The 20527-nt window shown below is 45.6% G+C and overlaps 1 protein-coding gene and 1 long non-coding RNA gene across 5 annotated transcripts in view; one reads left to right on the top strand and one right to left on the bottom strand.

The window, feature by feature from the left end:
* Window positions 1-20527, top strand: part of LOC119235198 (uncharacterized) — a 43943-nt gene that overhangs the window by 4769 nt on the left and 18647 nt on the right. For all 4 annotated transcript variants that reach the window (XR_005122801.2, XR_008550422.1, XR_005122803.2 and 1 more), the window contains exon 3: window positions 11776-11883. This is a non-coding gene — a long non-coding RNA (uncharacterized LOC119235198). The remainder of the gene's footprint in view (window positions 1-11775; window positions 11884-20527) is intronic.
* The window catches only part of ELOA (elongin A), a 49636-nt gene that overhangs the window by 19942 nt on the left and 9167 nt on the right, over window positions 1-20527 (bottom strand). The gene's annotated exons all lie outside the window — the stretch shown is intronic.

The following is a 20527-nucleotide window of genomic DNA, read 5'->3' as shown; positions in this document are numbered from 1 at the left end:
CCACATGGCGCAGACCTCTCCTGCCACCCGCTGCTCCCCTCAGCAGTGTACTTCGGTCCCTCTGTTGTAGAGCAACCCCGATACAAAACGGGGTGCCTGACTGTGGGTCCTCACCCGCGCGCTTAAAAGGACTTATCAATGCTCTACTGCAGGCACACGTGAAAGGTTAATAAAAGGTTTATTTACAAGGGAAGGGGAAATGAGGAAATGTACAGCTCTGGGAGAAAAGTGGGAGACAAAGTTTTAAATGAGTCCTACCCGATCCGCCGATCAGGAATCCCAAAATGGCGCTCTCAGAGTTCGCCGCCAGCCAGGAGCATGAAGCCAGGAGGCGAGCGATCGCGAGCCAGAGAGAGAGCCCAAGGCCCACGTGTTTGGTTTTTTATATCCAACCTGGCTGCCCAACTCCACCCTCAGGTCCCAGCCACCCTCCCTTTGGTGGTGATGGGATTTGTCTTTCCCAGAGTCTTGATGGCTTTAGTCTGGAGTGGGGGTGGGGTCCACAAAGCCTGTATGGGATTAGCTCGGACATCATTTCCCCCTAACACTTCTGCCTGCTCTGCTCTGCTCTCCGCTCTGGCTCTGGTGAATTCTCTCACCCTACCGCGCTTCTGACTGTACCCAGTGCTTGTATAAATAAATAAATAAATCTTTTTAAAAAATAGTGGGGGGAGATATGGAGAGTGGGAGAAGGGACATGACTGGGTTAAGTCTGGACTGATGACGTTTTCACGCCCAATATCAGCAGACATCTATGAACCCTTTAGGTTTGGTTCTTCACAGATTACAGATTCTCAGAGGAGTCCATGTCTCCCTTCTCTCTTTAGGGAAAAATAAAAAGATTAAAAACTACTGGTTAGGAGGGCCTCCCCGGTGGCGCAGCAGTTGAGCGCTGGTTTGTGAAGCTGCCCGCAGGCTCTGCAGCGCCGGTTCGATCCCAGGCTGCTCCCCAGCCACCGGAGGAGGGTCCCGCATGGCTCACAGACCTCTCCTGCCGCCCGCTGCTCCCCTCAGCAGTGTATTTCGTCGGTCTGCCTCTTCTGCTCCCCACTCTGGCTCTGGTGAATCCTCTCACCCTCCCGCGCTTCTGACTGTACCCAGTGCTTTTATATATAAATAAATAAATCTTTAAAAAAAAAAAAAAAACTACTGGTTAGGAAAGATTAAAACAACAACACCAAACAAAGCAGGGTCGGGAAGAACTGTGTCTTATCATGCACCTTCTAGATGGCCCAGCTTTGCGCTGCCTTGGTGTGTCATCTGCTACCTCCCCACACTCTCGGGAGGCATTTTAAGGATGGAGAACCCCAGTCTCAGTAGGCCGAGCAAATAGTTCAAATGTGGTAAATGACAAATCCAAACGTGAATCAAGTTCTGTTCAGCTTCCAAACTGACACCAGCCTATACTTCACGTCTGAATAGCTGGGTGTTAGTCACCCTGCTTCTGTCTTTGACTCATGGCAGGATTCTGGCTCGCCCAGGTTCCTCATCAGTTGACTGAGGACTGATTACCGGAGTAATGATGATTACAATACAGATAATCTACTACCAATGCTTGGCTTTTACAATGTGCCAGGCAATATGCATTAACTGTCAGCTTTATCCTGAAAACAATCCTGCAATATAGATATCTCATAATTTCCACTTCCAGATGAGTAAAATGAGGATTTGTGAGCTAGCCAAGGTCGCAGAACTTGTAAGTGGCACAGCCTGGAGTCAAAGCCAGGTTTGTCCCACCCCGAAGCTCAAGCTTTTTGACTTTAAGCTACCTTGCTTCCCCTTGCCAGAAAAGCTGGGCGCCATCCAACTGACACACGTCACTCATTCACTTACCTGAGCGTTGGTGCTGGAACGGGATGAGAAAGGGGGAGGGCAGAACCGGGTGAATTGGCAAGAAAGGCAGGAGGCAGATTATGAAGTCTTACAGGCCATGGTAAGAAACTTGTATTTTATTGTGAAGTTTTATGGATCCTAGATAAGGGAGTGATTAAAACTATACATTACTTTAACACTATGGACAATGTATTAAGAATTAAAGACTATAATTAGTCTGATACTGTGCCTTAAGACAAACTCAATAAAATAATCCCTTAAACAGTAATCCCTTCAGGTATACCTTACTTAATTATCCTATATAAAAGGGCACAAATGAAAATGTGCACACACACACACACACTTCTTCAAAGAAGTTACTACTTAGTCTTTCTCATGTATTTTATATAGTGTCTCCCTCTCCACCCAAGAATATAAGCTCCATGAAAGCAGATACTTTATTTTTTTAAAGATTTATTTTTATTTATACAAGAACTGGGGTATAGGCCAGAGGGGTGAGAGGGTGAGAGGATTCACCAGAGACAGAATGGGGAGCAGAACAGGCAGACTGACTGAAATATACTCATGAGGGGAGCAGTGGGGGAACCAGGAGAGGTCCGCCATGCCATGTGGGTATCTCTGGGCAGCCAGGAATCAAACCCGTGCTGCAGAGGCTGCGGACAGCTTCACAGTGCTGTGCTCAACCCCTGTGCCACCGGGGAAGCCCAGATACTTTGTTCTTGTTCACTGCTTTACTCCTCACCACCTAGAACAGTGCCTGGCACATAGTAAGGCATCAATAAATAGTTTTTGAATGAATAAACAGCAAAGGTAATGTTATACCTCCCCCAAAGAACAATCTACATTCGTTGTCTATGCTTGTCAATATAAATGTTGGCTTATGTTCTCATAGGTCTACTAAAAACAACTTTTCTAGAGTCACCAGTAAAATCCCAGTTGTAACACTTAAGGTGTTATTTTGGGTTTTTTGTTTGTTTTTTAAAATTTATTTTGTGTAGAAGAACTGGGGTATAGGCCAGAGGTGTCGGGTGGGGGTGTGTGTGAGAGGATTCATCAGAGACAGAGTTGGGGGCAGAACAGGTGGGTTTACTGAAATATACTGCTGAGGGGAGCAGTGGGCGAGACAGGAGAGGTCTGCTGCACCATGTGGGTCAGCTCCCTGGGCAGGATGGAACTCAGGCAGTCACAGCAAGGGCCCATGCAGTGAGCACTGAGACTTAATCCGTAGGCCACCAGGGGATAAATACCCCTTAAAGTGTTTATATCATGTCAACCCTCTCTGCTATATCCTTTTGATGATTTTTCTTCTCTTCTCCCATGAAACTCCAGTCTGTTCGTCTCCTTGATACTTAACTCTCCTGATTAACTTCAAAATTTCTGACTGTCCTCCCCTTAATGGTCTTCTTTTCCACCACTTTTCCCCCCTTCGATACCATAGTTCGTCTGGATTTAGTCCTGGGCCTGTTACTTTTATGATACTACATTCTCTTTGGGCATTCTCGTCCACACTCTTGATATTCCACCAATACCTATAGGCTAGTGATTCCCAGGTTTATAGGTCTAGTCTCAAACATTGATTGCCTGGGTGGAATTTAGAATCTCTGAACAGACTTTGCCCCCAGAAGGTCCCCCATGGCCTATGACTCAGCAGGTTCAAGATGCAACTTGCCATCTCCTTACACCTCCTCTCCTCTGGTGAGCTAGGAGGTGTTGAGTCAGAGATGACAGAGAACACAGCTGCCCCCTGGGATTTTCCTGGACTCCTTCATAGGGGAGGGCAAACCTCTGCTTGTTTATATAAAGCACATTCCCCAAAGCAGCTGCCTCCACAGCCCCTCTACGGGAGGGCTCACGTTAAAGAACTGCTCTGAACCCTCCCTTGGCTGTGCTAGGCATCTCAAATGCAAGTTGTGCAAGATTTACTTCATATCCCTCTCTCCTAAAATCAGTTTCCCGTATCTATAGGTGGCACCATCATCTACCCCCAGTCTTCCAGGCTAGAAACCAAAAAGTCATTCTGGAGGCCTTGTTCCTCTCCTGCTAAATCTCATTAATCCTAGTGATTTTCATTCCCAAACATTTCTTGATTTCTTCTCCCACCCCACTCCCCTTTAATTCTGCCATGTATTTTCTTGGGCTCTTAAACAACATCTATTCTCTCAAACTGTCTGTACACTTCTCTAATGATTGCTTAGATGCCACCCAACCCCCTTTGATTTGTTGAAGGGGACAATCTTTATACAGAGTAAAGGGGGCAGCAACCTCCAGCAAGTGTTCTGTTTTGACTGAGTTTCATTTTACAATTATCTTCTTTTCGATTGATAGTTTATTTTCATTTTTAACTTAAGGTTTCCTTTTAAAATAATTTGAGTTAAAAAAAAAGAAAGCAAGTCTCATTAAAATGAAGAGGATCCTTAGTAGGTAGGAACTCACTGGAGGGGAAAACATTATGGTGGTTCAAGAATAACAGAAGTTTGAGAAAGACTAAGAAAAATCCAGGGTGATTAGGGTGACGTATTAGCTTGAACCATATGATATTAATAATATCTGCTTATTTTTTTTTTCTGGCCTACAAAAATGACAATTTCATATGGTGCAACTTACTAGAAAATTCTACATTTTTTTGGCCCCTGCTTCTGTTACAGCAAGCTCATCTGCTCGCTATTGGCCTGTACACACCACATTATTTCTCTGTACCTTTGCCTAAGTCAGTGCCTCACCTTGATACCCACACACTCTTAGGACTCAAGTATCAACACCTTCAAGACCCTTCCCTGTCACCTTTCCCCAAGGCAGGTGAGGCGCTCCTCAGTGCTTCCCTAACACTGTCAGCACATCTGGCAGCATGTTGGGTCTGTACATCCCACTACAGTGAACTCCTCTGGGCAGGAACTCTTCTTATTAATCCCATTGTGCGTGCATGGCACATTACAGGCCCTCAGTCAAGCTGGAGCTAGCAGGAAGTGAATGAATGAATGTCTTTAAGGACTACCAGGAAGTGAATGAATGAATTCTATAAGGACAGGAGGTCTACTTCTGATTGGAGGGCCAGAGGAGGCTTCAGAGAGTGATCTTTTTTTTTTTTTTAAGATTTATTTATTTATACAAACACTGAGTACAGTCAGAAGCCTGGGAGGGTGAGAGAATTCACCAGAGCCAGAGCAGGGAGCAAAACAGTCAGACCGACGAAGTGCACTGCTGAGGGGAGCAGCAAGCGCAGCAGGAGAGGTCTGAGCACCATGTGGGACCCTCGCCCAGTGGCCGGGGATCGAACCGGCGCTGCAGAGGCTGCGGGCAGCTGGGCAGCTTTGCAGCCCAGCGCTCAACCTCTGCACCACAAGGGAGGCCCCAGAGAGTGATCTTTTGACCTAGAGGTTGAAGGAAGAGAAGGAAGGAATTTGCCAGGTGAGAAAGAATGGAAGGACACTCCAGGTGAGGCAACAGCAGGCATAAAGGGACTGGCGGCCTGACAGTCCACAGTATTGGAAGAACAGAAGTATGGCTTGGGTGGAGGATATGAAAGAGAGTTGAGGAAAAAAGGCAATACCCCACCCCAGTTTTGGGTAGCGCACCCTGAAATTGATAAATACATCCACAAGTATGTCCAGTGGACATTGATTAAAAGGGCTGTGAAAGGGGCCTCCCCGGTGGCGCAGCGGTTGAGCGCTGGGTTGCGAAGCTGCCAGCAGCCTCTGTAGCGCCGGTTCGATCCCCGGCTGCTCCCCAGCCACCGGAGGAGGGTCCCACATGGCGCGCAGACCTCTCCTGCCGCCCGCTGCTCCCCTCAGCAGTGTACTTTGGTCCTTCTGTTATAGGACAGGGAGAGGGTCAGCCCAAACCCTGCAAACCTGCCTATTCTAAATGGGTTCTGCCATCCGCCGCATCAACACAAAACATAGGAGACTTTAATGGGAAGGAACTTTAATAAAAACTAGGAAACAATACAGGTAAGGCAAAGAGTCTAGTTTCTAAATGAAGCACCCAAAGTTACCCGTCCCCTCGTGGGTAAAACTCCATCCATATGGGATCGGTCCAGAACAAGGCCCCAAAGTCTACCACAAGTCTAAAACATCTTCCAGTGGGGACCCACAGAAAAGGGTCACAAACAACTGGACAAGCCCGGAAGGAAAAGAGCAGAATCAACATCAAGATAAAAGCTGCCATTGTCACCTCCCCACGGGTCTCACCCACATCTGTGTTACCTAGTCCACGACCAAAAGACAAGTGCAGTTTCTTCACATGTCTCTAGGCTCCATGCGCCTCTTCCAGGTCTCCTGGCTCCATCCTGCTTCCTTCCTCCGTCTCTTCTCCAGCTTCTCCTCTTCCTGCTCAGCTCCACCCTTCCTTGGGTGGGGCAGGGAACCTGGAACCTCCCCCTTTCCTGGGGACCACCCTGTTACACTTCTGCCTGCTCTGCTCCCGCTCTGGCTCTGGTGAATTCTCTCACCCTCCCGCGCTTCTGACTGTACCCAGTGCTTGTATAAACAAAACAAACAAATGAATAAATAAATAAATAAATAAATAAAACATGCCTCTATAAAAAAAAAAAAAAAAAAAAAAAAGGGCTGTGAAAGGTGGGCCTCCCAGGTGGCGCAGCGGTTGAGCCCTGGGCTGCAAAGCTGCTCGCAGCCTCTTGCAGCACCGGTTCAATCCCCGGCCGCCGGCGAGGGTCCCACATGGCGTGCAGACCTCTCCTGCCGCCCGCTGCTCCCCTCAGCAGTGTACTTCGTCAATCTGCCTGCTCTGCTCTCCCCTCTGGCTCTGGTGAATTCTCTCACCCTCCCGCACTTCTGACTGTACTCAGTGCCTGTATAAATAAATAAATAATGTTAAAAAAAAAAAAAAAAAAGGGCTGTGAAAGGGCTTCCCTCGTGGTGCAGGGATTAAAGAGAGCACTATGAAGCTATCGCCATCCACTGCAGCACAAGTTCTGCCGCGGACCAGCACAGCAGTAGACGATGAGGCCACCTCAGGGTTGAGAGAAGCGTGCAGGGTGGACCAGCACAGCAGTAGACGATGAGGCCACCTCAGGGTTGAGAGAAGCGTGCAGGGTGGTCAGGGCGTCGGTGAAAGAAAGGACACACAGACACACTTCAAGAGTGAAAATCTGAGTGTAATTTTCTTTGAGTTTGTGACCAATATATATATGTTTTCCAAAAGCACAGGAACAATGAATATCAATGAAATCAGCTTGCTCATGGGCTCAGTCTATCACCATCAGGGAGGTGATCTACATAACAAGCAATGACTTTTATAGAAGAAAGAAGGAAGTTTAGAAAGACAATAAGGGATTAAAGGTTGTAGTTCTAAAAAGACGGGATAAGATTTTTAGCATTCTTGTAGTGGTATCTTTTGATAAGCTTCTGTCTTTTCAGGGAACTTCCGCTGTACTTCCTCTGCTTCAGGGTGTTATGCTGTTCTCCCCCTGCGTGCTGGTTGCCCAGCCGGACCTAGGGACCGTGGTGAAAGCCATTCCTAAAGGTCACTGCAGGGGGAGGTGCAGCAGGTATGTAGGGTTTTGCTGTTCTCCCCCTGCGCGCTGGTTGCCCAGCCGGACCTAGGGACGGTTAGCCCTAAAGGTCACTGCAGGGGGAGGTGCAGCAAGTTCGATCCCCTGCCACGGAGAAACCCACATGGCGCAGCAGACCTCTCCTGCCTCACCTGCTGCTCCCCTCAGCAGTATATTTCAGTGCATCTGCCTGTTGTGCCCCCACTCTCTGGTGAATTCTCTCACCCCTCACACTTCTGTACCCCAATTCTTGTATGCATAAATAAATAAATCTTTAAAAAAATAAATTAAAGGTCTGTGAAGCTGGCATATTCTTTTCTTTCGAAGACCAAATGCAGGTAACCTGAACAGATGCAAACCAGCCATTCAGAACCACTGTGTTCAAACCAGCATGAAACACTGGTTCAAGCCAGCGTGACCTTCCGGCAGCCCTCAAGGAACTTACTCTAGAGAGCAGCAGCATGTAACGAAGACTCAGAGAAACTGACATCACACACAAAGAACAGACTTGATCATTAAATCTAAAGACCACTCTGCTAGTAAAGTTACTTCCAACACAAGCAGATTAATTCAAAGACAAATATGAGGTAAGGTGCCGCTCCACCACGTAAGCGGCCCCTCTGACCTAGGATGAATAGGCAGGCTGGCTGTGGTAACAGTGACAATCAAATGGAAGCAGTATTGTTAGTAGTAGTAGGTGCTTAAATGCTTTCTCACTTACAGGACTGCCTCAGGCAGTAGGTATTATTTCCCCCATTTTAGAGAAAGAGAAAGAGAAGAGGAAACTTCTATTGAAACACAAAAAGATTTTCAATCTCAGCAGTAGTGGTGAGGCAACAGGAACCGCTGGGACTGGAACCCAGGTGTCTGACTATGAAAACAATGTTCTTCCTAATTCACCGAGAAGGAGGCTTTACTCTGCAACTGGTCATTTCTGTCATTTCTGGGGAAACACTGTGATCTGTACAAACGGCCAAGGGGGACCATCCACAGCTTCAGAGTTCCAGTTTTGCCCTCTCTCAAGCTTGAGTGCTTCTTTCAGGGGTTACTTCCCCAACCACCTAAAAGAATCACTATTCCCTCAAGGCCAGTTCCTCTTTTCACTTCCTGGTTTTAATGGGGCAAGACACAGACAAATCTCACAGTCTATTTTCTCATCAAAGTGACAGAGTTGTGCTTGCTGAATATGTTGATTGCCTATTCATCCTAGGTCAGAGGGGCCGCTTACGTGGTGGAGCGGCACCTTACCTCATATTTGTCTTTGAATTAATCTGCTTGTGTTGGAAGTAACTTTACTAGCAGAGTGGTCTTTAGATTTAATGATCAAGTCTGTTCTTTGTGCCAAGAACTGCAAAAGAAATATCACGTTCTTGAAATAGGACTTGATTCATTCGATATTTGTTGACCCCTTACTCTGTGGCAGGCACTGTGTTTGCTGCTAGGTCTCCCAAGATGTTCAGACAGCCCCAAACCTAAACAAGGAGTCCAGTCTAGTGGGTATGATGTTACAGAAAAAGAAAAATTCCATTAGGAAGCCTTAAATCTATCAGTATTTGAGGATGATCCAAAGAAATGAAACAAAAATTCTACTGAGAAGAGGAAACTTCTACTGAAACATAAAAGGAATTTTGTTTTTTTGTTTGTTTGTTTTTTAAAAGATTTATTTATTTATGCATACAAGAGCTGGGTACAGGCCAGAGATATAGGGGATGAGAGGATTCACCAGAGACAGAGTGGGGAACAGAACAGGCAGACTGACTGAAATACACTGCCGAGGGGAGCAGCAGGGGAGACAGGAGAGGTCTGCTTCTCCATGTGGGTTTTCTTTCTGACCTGCTGGGGATCAAATCATGCTGCAGAGGCTGTGGATTGCTTCATAGTGCGGTGCTTAATCCCTTGCACCACCTGGGAGGCCCAACATGAAAAGAATTTGAATCTTGGGCCTCCCTGGTGGCGCAAGGGGTTAGGCGCAGTGCTGTGAAGCTATCCGCAGCCTCTGCAGCACAAGTTCGATCCCCAGCCAGCCAGAGAGAAACCCACATGGCGCGGCAGACCTCTCCTATCTCACCCTGCTGCTCCCCTCAGCAGTGTATTTCAGTCAGTCTGCCTGTTCTGCTCTCCACTCTGTCACTCTGTCACTCTGTCTCTGGTGAATCCTCTCATCCCCCCTCCCCTGCACCTCTGGCCTGTACCCCAGTTCTTATATGCATAAATAAATAAATCTTTAAAAAAAAAAGACTTTGAATCTCAATAGTAGTCAGGGCAGCCACAATGAAAGACCATTCCAAACCCACCAGATTACATTAGTACCTGATAAGTTACTGGGCCAGCAGACCTGAAGTTTCAGAACAATAAACATGATCAGGCACTGAAGGAACATAGTACAGCAGCGACTTAGTAAATATTTTGCTAACTCAAGCATAGAACGGCTAGAGCAGAGATAACAAACTGACAGCTCGTGGGCTAAATGTGGCCTGTTGCCATGTTTTGTTTGCCCTCAGTGTTTACAAAATTGAAGTAACTGCCAAAAATCAAAATTTAGCAGATTTCACGATTCTCTCTTAAAAAGGTAAGGTCTGTCAGCTTCTGGCCCAGTCTCCATGGGGCAGCCCAGAGCTGAATGCTGTCCATGCCTTCCAGCACACCCCCACCAGTCTCCCGTCCTCCAGACAGGGGCTGCCACCCTAACTTCCACTACATCTAGCCCTGGACACATTCAAGTATGCTCTTCCTCAGGAGGAGACTGAATGGGATTTACTCTCAGGGATAAAATTCAGAGACTCCTATTTACCAACTCTGCAGTAGGGCCAGGAACAACAGAGGAGAGACAAATTTTTCAGCAAGATGTTTTCACACTATCATTCGAAATCCTTACAACCCTGCAGGTCACAGAGGCTCAAAGTTGCATACTAAGTGGCAAAGCTGGACCGCAAACTCAGCAATCTCTGACTTAGCTAATATGACTATGACTTAGCTAATATTCCTATGCTTAAGCACTGTTAGTATTATACATGCACTAAATAATTTAATTCTCACCTCAACAATTATCATCTCCATTTTACTTCTGAGAAAATGAAGGCATAGACGGTTAATGATGTATCAAAGGCCACACAGTAAGAGGCAGAACTGGGATTTGAATCCAGGAGTCTCACTATAGAGCCTAAATCTCATTACAACAGGAGCAGGTCTCTGAGTTTCTCTAGATTAAGTCTCTACCTCCTGGGTCTTGCCAATGCACTTTATGGTCACTACTGTACACAGTTTAGTACCCCTTTTCAAGACACAGACATTTTGTGTCTGACCTTAATACCAAACTGGGGCACCACCTATCATCCTGCAGTGTGTTTTTCCCCACTTAGCAACATATAGTAGAGCACATTCCATATCTGTGGTATTCCACCTCTGTGGATATACTGGATTTCATTCCACTTATCTCCTAATAATAAATTTAGGTTGTCTCTAGTTTTTCCTTATTAAAAAAGATTGTGCATCAAAAATCCTCATTTCACCTTAATTTGTGCACTTGAACATTTATTTCTGTAGAATAATTCTAAGGGCTTCCCTGGTGCCCTAGGGGTTAAGTCTCAGCACTATCACTGATAAGGCCTGAATTCGATCCCCGGCCAGGGAGCTAACCCACGTGGCCCAGCAGACCTCTCCTTTCTCCTCTCCGCTGCTCCCCTCAGCAGTGTATTTCAGTAGATCTGCCTGTTCTGCTCCCCACTCTGTCTCTGGTGAATACTCTTACCCCCTGCACCTCTGGCCTATAGTCCAATTCTTTTACACAAAAATGGAAAAAAAAAAAAAAAAAGAAAGAAAGAAAGCCCCTGAACTACCCAGAGGTAGCTGAGGCAAGGTGAAGATTAGAGAAACCCTGGGGTTTAGCAGTCAGAAGGCTACTAAGAGAGCAAGCAGTTGTTTATGGACACCTAGTTGGTTTACCTGGCAGGAAACCCGTCTCTGCTCAGCATTTCAGTTCCAGGAAACAGCATTATTCATCGAAGTCTGAAAGTATGGGAGCCATTCTAGATTCTTACCTACCCACCCCAAGTCACTAGAGTCTGTTGATTTTATTTTCCTAAATGCTCTCAAAATCTAATTCCGGGCCTCCCCGGTGGCGCAGCGGTTGAGCGCTGGGTTGCGAAGCTGCCCGCGGCCTCTGTGGCACCGGTTCGATCCCCGGCTGCTCCCTGGCCACCGGAGGAGGATCCCACATGGTGCGCAGACCTCTCCTGCCGCCCGCTGCTCCCCTCAGCAGTGTACTTCGGTCCTTCTGCCTGCTCTGCTCCCTGCTCTGGCTCTGGTGAATTCACTCACCCTCCCGTGCTTCTGACTGTACCCAGTGCATGTATAAACAAAAACCAAAAAAATAAATAAAAACATGCCTCTATTAAAAAAAAAAAATCTAATTCCTCTTTCCATCTACTTAACAGGGTTCCAGTTCTCTCACCTGGATCACCAGACAACCTCTCAAACCACCTCTGCACCCAGCCTCACTCATGTCCTGCAGAGCTGTCAATTCAGACTGATTCAAAATGCAGGTATGATTTCAGGTAAAACCATCCATGGTCTTCTATGGCCTAAAGCCCTTATTCTCAGCCCTTGGCTGCATATTAGAACAACCTGGGGAGTTTTAAAAATCATCCTAATGTACCAAATCCCTACATCCTGAGATTCAGACTTAATCTGGGTGGAAAGGAAGGCTGAGATTTTTAGTCACCTTTCAGCAGCTGGTAGGAAGATGGCAGTTGGTGGAGAGCAAAGATTTTGAAGAGTACATGAAGGCAAGAGGAGTGGGAATGGCTCTGTGAAAATGGGTGCAATGGCCAGAGGAGTTGAGTCATTACTTCTAATGGCAAAAAACACACACACAAAAAAAAACTCACAAACCAAAAAACAAAAAAAACCAACTGAGAGCACTTTGAAAACAGTTTTCATATAAATCTGGGAGAGAAGTTTGAAGAAAGTACAGCTGATAGCAGAGAAACCAGGCTGTCTGCAACTTCACAAAGGGTGCATTGGCTCAATAGCAGGAACACAGCATGGGAAGGAAGAAAAGTCAAAAGAAAATTGGAAGATGGGAAATGAGTGCGTCTTGAATATCATCACTGGTGCTCAGGTCTATGAAAAAGTAGAGTAAAAATTCCATCATTTTGGACAGGACTTAGTTTTCACTTAGTTTTCTGCTCAGTTCAATGAGCAAGTCTCCACGTTTTTTAATAACTGTATTCAATTACCTTTACCATAAATATTTTATATGCAACTATTCCTAAGTATTAGTTTCACAGAATCATCCCTTTAGTTAGTAAATAAATATGTTTGTGCTATTAAAAACAAAAACAAAGGCAACCAGACAGCCCAAGGAGGCAGAAAGATGACATCATTGCAAAATTGAAAACCACAGTGGTAGCGACTGTCACCTTACTTCTCTTTGAAGAGGCGGCCTTCTTGGAGGAAATAACAGAGGGTCTGTGTTCCAATTTGGACACTCATTTGTAGTCTGACTTTGGGTTAGACCTTCTACTCCTATTATTTGCTGGGCTGGTGGCAGGAATGCAATTGGTGGCCCACATACCACATGTCTAAATATCTAAAAGTTATAAACCAAAACCATTAAATATAGTTTCTATTCTATGCTACCCTAATAAATATACCTGGAAGGTTTGGTTTGAATTTAGAATTCTCAGAGTGGTAATGGTGCAAGGAAAACTAGCTCTTGACCTACCTACTTCTCATCCCAGAATGCCCCTTCCCCTGAGATGTGCTCAGCCCCATCCCTGGCACAGGGGAGTGTGCTACCTCACCTGGCTATTCACCTCACCACAGATGGGGAGACTAACTGGATTATCAGGGTGGGCCCACTGTAATCACAGGGTTCTTACTAGTAAAAGAGGGAGGTAGGGCCTCCCTGGTGGCGCAGCGGTTGAGCGCTGGGTTGTGAAGCTGCCCACAGCCTCTGCAGCGCCGGTTCGATCCCCGGCTGCTCCCCGGCCACTGGAGGAGGGTCCCACATGGCGCGCAGACCTCTCCTGCCGCCGGCTGCTCCCCTCAGCAGTGTACTTTGGTCCTTCTGCCTGCCCTGCTCCCCGCTCTGGCTCCGGTGAATTCTCTCACCCTCCCGCGCTTCTGACTGTACCCAGTGCTTGTATAAATAAATAAATAAATCTTTAAAAAAAAAAAAAAAAGAGGGAGGCAGAAGAATCAGAGTCAGAGAGAGAAAGACAGAAGCAGAGGTTAGGGTGATATGGTTGCAGGCTTTGAGAGATGGAGCCAAGGAATATGAGTGAAGCTGGAAAAGGCAATCAAACAGATCCTCCTCTAAAGCCTCAGAAAGTAGACAGTCCTGCCAAACCTTGATCCATTTAGGACATCTGACCTCCAGAAATGTAAGAGAATAAATGGTAATTTTGTAGTAATTTACAGCAGCAGCAGGAAAGTAATACACTGCCGTGGGCTCTGCACCTCAGGGCCTCATGCTCACCAGTGGGCACATCAGTGATAAATCTGAAGTTGCACTCCCACAACTCACCCTGTGCCTATAGGTAAACACGCCAGTGTTTATGGGGCTCGTCTTCCCTGTTGAAGCTGTTAGGTAAAGAATCATATAAAACAGAGGCCACACATCTACTCTACTTCACACTTCGTTTTGAGGCAACAGCACAATGTGAAGAGCTGCTTTGAGTCAGGAAGAACAGGGTTAGAATTCAAGCTCCACTACTTCCTGGGGTTTCTCTGAGCCTTTCCTCTCATCTGTTGATTGAGAGTGTTAGATAATTTGTAGGGCAACTGTTGAGGTTATCTCAACTTTTGGGCCTGGAACAAAGGAGATGCCGTCAATAAAATGTTAGTTCCCCCTTATCTCCTCCTCTGATTGCCCCGTCCCACACCATGTGTTTAGCTGATGGGCATGATAATCTGTTTGTGAAAGCCTTTATGGTTTTGATCACCATGGGGGCAATTTCTAAAACAAAGACCAAAGGAATGTAGTCTAGAGCACAGAGGAATTCATTATATACCACACACTCTCTCCACGGAGACTCAGTTCACAATTAGAGCTGAGACTCTACTATTCCCAGATCAGCAAGGTCAGGCACACTGACAAACACTGACCACACCTGTGATAATGACGATGGGGACACTGTCCAAGTATATATTGTGTTAGCATTTGTGTGGCACTTTCATATATATTATCTTACGCAGAAAACAGATGGTGAGTCTGAAGATTTGTCTAAGATTATGCAGGCTGCATAAGGCAGAGGATATAACGCAAACACTCTGGAGGTGTGGTTTCAAATTCTGACTCTGCCATTCACTCACATTATGATTTTAGACAAGATAAAAAGTAAATGACTCAGGTTTCAGCTTAAAAAAAAGAAATGGTAATTATTTGAGGCATATGGCTTTTATTTATTTTTTAATGATTTATTTATTTTTGCATACAAGAGCTAGGCTGTAGGCCAGAGGTGCAGGGGGTGAGAGGATTCACCAGAGACAGAGTGGGGAGCAGGAAAGGTGGATCTCCTGAAATACACTGCTGAGGGGAGCAGTGGGGAAGACTGGAAAGGTCTGCTGGGTCAGCAACCTGGCTGGGATCCAACTCGTGCTGCAATGGCTGTGGATAGTTTCATAGTGCTGAGACTTAACCCCTTGCGCCACCAGGGAGGCCCCATAGGCATCTGACTTTTAGACACTTGTCCTCCAGTGTATATTTTGAGGAAGCGGAAATTGAATACAAAGGGGGAAGGTGAGCATCGGGTCTATTCAAAGTGTGCTTGGAGACCAGCAACATCAGCATCACAGGCAAAAGTGTTAGAAATGCAAATTCTTTTTATTTATTTTTTTGAGAAGTGCAAATGCTTGACTCCACCTCAGATCTACTGAATTGGAATTCCCAGGAGACCCAGGAATCTATGTTTTAATATACTCTCTTTAATATACTCTCTAGCAGATCTGGAAGCCTGCTAAAGTTTGAGGCACTCTTTGTTACATACAATGCATAAACTGATTCTCCCTGTATCTTGGTAACTCGCAAGCTTATATCTATTTCCCCCATTTATCTGACATCTCCATTTATTTTTTTTAAAGATTTATTTTTATTTATGCACACAAGAGCTTGGGTACAGTCCAGAGGTGTGTGTGGGGGGGCGGGGGTGAAAGGATTTACCAGAGACAGAGTGGGGAACAGGACAGGCAGATTGACTGAAGTACAGTGCTGAGGGGAGCACTGGGCAAGTCAGGAGAGGTCTGCTGCCCCATGTGGGTTGCTCCCTGGCCAGCCGGGGATCAAACTCATGCTGCAGAGGCTGTGGATTGTTTCACAGTGTGGTGCTTAACCCCTTGTGCCACCAGGGAGGTCCTAATATCTCCATTTAGATGACTAATAACTAATAAGACACCTCAAATATATCTAAAACCAAACCCTTTATTTTCTCTTTGAGCCTGTTCCTTTTTTTTTTTTTAGAGATTTATTTATTTATTTATTTATACAAGCACCGGGTTCAGTCAAAAGCGCAGGAGGGTGAGAGAATTCACCAGAGCCAGAGTGGGGAACAGAACAGGCAGACTGACGAAATACACTGCTGAGGGGAGCAGTGGGTGGGGCAGGAGAGGTCTGTCGCACCATGTGGGACCCTTGCCGGCCAGGGATTGAACCGGCACTACAGAGGCTGTGGACAGCTTCACAGCACTGCGCTCAACCACTGCGCCACCGGGGAGGCCCTGAGCCTGTTACTTTTATATTATAGTCTTTCCCTGTTAGTGATTAACACCATTCACCCAACTGTTCAAGCCAAAAACCTAGGTGGTAATCTTAATGCCTTTCTCACAGGTCTCTTATCCAATCCAATCCAGTCCATCAATAAATCCTGTCAATCTGATCTTCAAATAACTGCAGAATCAAATATCCAGAATCCCACCCTACTCACCATGTCTTCACCACTACCAACCTGGTCCAAACCACTTATTCTTACCTCAAGACCCTTTACATTCATTCTTTGCCACCGCCACCACCCCACAGTCCCCAGCCATCTTCACAACTCATCTTTTAAACTTACATCATGGTATTGGTATGTCTTAGTACTGGTGATATTGAATGCTTGATTAAGGTGATGGTTAGCAGGTTGTTACTATTTTCAGCCTTAGCAGAAAGGTAGGAAATACATGTATTGATACTCTTAAATGCCCACACACATTTACCTCTGTATGTATACCTTTGGCTCCACTCCAGCACCCTGGAGGTTCATTCTGGCATTTCCCCTTTGCTTACTGGTAGTTCTTTTTTGTTACTTCTTTTCCAACACTGAGAAGCTTGGTTCTCATTATCTACAATATACTTACCTATTATTAAAATAATTTCAGAATTGCTAAGTCAGATTCATGCTCATTTCTCCTTCCCTCCCCCCCACTGCGGTGACAAACTGGAGTACAGAATTTGTATCGAGTTTTTTTTCTCTTTAAAGTTTCCAACGAACATTATTTCCCAAAATTACCTAGAGCCCTTCCTTGGAGATTCTTCTCTCTTAACTCTTTAGTAAAATAGCAACATGATTTACCCCTAGATTATGATACACTGAAAGGACACATCACCTCTGTGGTATTTCTCCTCCAGAATGCTCTAATTTCAGTTCAATCACGAGAAAACATCAGACAAACCCAAACTGAGGGACAGTCTACAAAGTGATAATTACTCTTCAAAAGTATTGATGTCACGAAAGACAAGACTAAAAATTGCCACAGATTGGATGAGACTAAGGATAGATACCAATTAAATGCAATGTGGGATCTGGATTGGATCTAGGAACAGAAAGGCAATATTAGCAAAAACAAACAAAAACTAAAAACACACAAACTGGTGAAATTCAAATAGAATTCACAATATTGTATCAATACCAACTTCTTAGTTTGGACCATGGTTACTAAGAAGTTAATAGCAGGGGAAGCAGGGTGAAGGGTTTATAAGAGCTTTTTTTTTTTTTTTCTAAGATTTATTTATTTATGCATACAAGAACTGGGATACAGGCCAGAGGTGCAGGGCGATGGGTGGTAAGAGGATTCACCAGAGACAGAGTGGGGAGCAGAACAGGTGGATCTACTGAAATACACAGCTGAGGGGAGCAGCAGGTGAGACAGGAGAGGTCTGCTTCACCATCTGGGTTGCTCCCTGGCCGGGGATCAAACTCGTGCTGCAGTGGCTGCAGATAGCTTCATGGTGCTGACACTTAACCCCTTGCGCCACCAGGGAGGCCCTATAAGAGCTCATTTTAATTGAAATGGTTACTGAGATAATTGTAGTCACATGCAGATATAAACAGGAATACAGATTCATTGTACACTTTGCCCAGTTACCTCCAGTAATATTTTGCAAAATTATATACTATATCACAACCAGGATACTAACATTGATACCATTTATCCATCTTCACAATTTTACTTGCACTCATTTGTGTGTGTGACTTGTTTTTTACAACTCTTCTGTAAGTATAAAAGTATTCCAAAATAGAGTTGCCTTTTTTAAAGGCAGAGTTGATGAAATGCTAGAGTGGGGGAAAAACTACAGCAGGCAACCAAACTCCCTTTCCAAACCGCAACACCTTCCCATTGCAGGACTAATCTAGTCATTATTACCCTGCCTCTTTTCTCTATCCTCCCAGCCCTTGCTGTGCTCTACAGTCTTGGCAAGTCCCCCTGCCTGAATTACTTGGCCCCTAGACAGTGGGAAGGCTGCCTCCCTCACATCTTCCAGGTCTGCTCAAATGTAACCAACCTCCCCAGAATTCCCTCCTGGCACTCTTTTAACACTCCCTTCATACCACTTAGTCAGTGCTTGACATTATGTATCTGTTTTATTTTACCAAATGGGAGCTCCAGGAGAATATATTATTCTCAGAATTTACACAGCACCTGAAATACAGTTGTCTTCAAGGAGTATCTGTTAGATGAATAACTAGATAGATGGTTACAAAGGCTGTTTTGAAGTTGCCTGCATGGTGGAGCCAATGCTTGTTGTGGCAGGTACTGTGCAAGTATGATGTCATTCAGCACTCAATAATCTTGTACATAGTAGTATCCCTATTTTTCAGATAAGGAAACTGAAGCTCTGAGGGGTTAATGCACAAGCTCAACAGTACACAGCAGGTCCATTTATTTCAATTCTAAGATCTCTTATGGCTCAATGGGAGTCACTCTAGGTTGAACCTGGCAGTCTGAACATTTACATGCTTCTACCTTGCATGAATGAAATGTGTTTGTACAAGATCTCAGACAATCTACACAGGTTTTACACTTTTTATCTGGAGGCCTTCTAAACCTAACTGACCACAGTCCTTCAGATAAATTCTAGTAAGTGGCAAATACTTTCAAAGACTGTGCCGGGATACTAGATTATTATATTTCAAAACGAAGCTCCCTGTCTTGTAATTGCTTTCCAGAACCTATACTTGATGACCTCATTTGTTGTTACCATCTTTAAAAACATGAGAAAAGTAGAGCAATGAAAATTATAGACCAACACCTGCGAATTCTACAGAGAACACTTGATATCCTAGGGGACGGGAGACTTCTGAGACTTCTCTAAATTTATACTCCAATATAATTGCATCTAAAGTATGAAATAAAGTATAACTTGGAAGGAGAAGAACTTCAGATATCCCACTTATCATAAAAATTCAGAACTACAGGGCCTCCCCGGTGGCGCAGCGGTTGAGCGCTGGGTTGCGAAGCTGCCCGCAGCCTCTGCAGCACCGGTTTGATCCCCGGCTGCTCCCCGGCCACCAGAGGAGGGTCCCGCATGGCGCGCAGACCTCTCCTGCCGCCCGCTGCTCCCCTCAGCAGTGTACTTCGGTCCTTCTGCCTGCTCTGCTCCCCACTGTGGCTCAGTGAATTCTCTCACCCTCCCGCACTTCTGACTGTACCCAGTGTGTGTATAAATAAATAAAATAAATAAATAAATAGTTAAAAAAAAAAAAATTCAGAACTACAGGGCCTCCCCTGGTGGTGCAGCGGTTGAGCACTGGGCTGCGAAGCAGCCTGCAGCCTCTGCAGCACCGGTTCAATCCCTGGCTGCCGGCGAGGGTCCCACATGGTACACAGACCTCTCCTGCCGCCTGCTGCTCCCCTTAGCAGTGTGTTTCGCCAGTCTGCCTGTTCTGTTCCCCGCTCTGGCTCTGGTGAATTCTCTCATCCTCCCGTGATTCTGACTGTACCCAGTGCTTGTATAAATGAATAAATAAAATCTTTAAAAAAAAAAATTCAGAACTACAGTACTTTATAGAGCTATTAAATTGTCTGTTCAACTTTTGCTTGACCTGAAACTTCTCCTTAGATGAGTAACTTATATTGGATTAAAATAATGAAAACAGGGTCTCCCCAGTGGTGCAGCGGTTGAGTGCTGGGCTGCGAAGCTGCCCCGCAGCCTCTGCAGCGAGGGTTCGATCCCCGGCCGCAGGCGAGGGCTCCACATGGCACACAGACCTCTCCTGCCGCGCGCCACTCCCCTCAGCAATGTATACTTCATCAGTCTGCCTGTTCTGTTCCCGCTCTGGGTCTGGTGAATCCTCTCACCCTCCCGCACTTCCTACTGTACCCAGTGCTTGTATAAATAAATAAATAATTTTGGGGGGGAAAATATAATGAAAACAAATGGCTCCCCCTCTCGCTGCAGAGTATACAGCAGCCTATACAGAGGAGCCCATACCATGGATCCTGGTCTGTTGAATCTGACTGGCACTTGATCCCAAATTTGTTTCTGCTCAGAAACAATTTTTTTTTTTTTAAAGATTTATTTATTTATTTGTTTGTTTATACAAGCACTGGGTACAGTCAGAAGCACAGGAGGGTGAAAGGATTCACCAGAGCCAGAGGGGGAACAGAACAGGCAGAAGGACCGAAGTACACTGCTGAGGGGAGCAGCGGGCACGGCAGGAGAGGTCTGCGTGCCATGTGGGACCCTCCCCGGTGGCCGGGGTTTGAACCAGCGCTGCAGAGGCTACAGGCAGCTTTGCAGTCCAGCACTCAACTGCTGCGCCACTGGGGAGGCCCAGAAACAATTTTTCATAAACCACATAATTTTCCCCGCACCCCCATCATCCTTGCTAACAAATGATTTAAGAATAGACACTTTTTAGGGTTTCTAAGAAAAATTACAAATTAGAATTTACCTCAGACTTTCAGGGTGGCTTACAAACAACA

This window comes from Talpa occidentalis, unplaced genomic scaffold, assembly GCF_014898055.3.
Source record: "Talpa occidentalis isolate TD23 unplaced genomic scaffold, MPIMG_talOcc4v2.1 talOcc4.9, whole genome shotgun sequence".
Taxonomy (NCBI): Eukaryota; Metazoa; Chordata; class Mammalia; order Eulipotyphla; family Talpidae; genus Talpa; species Talpa occidentalis.
This window is presented reverse-complemented; position numbering and strand designations above follow the sequence as displayed.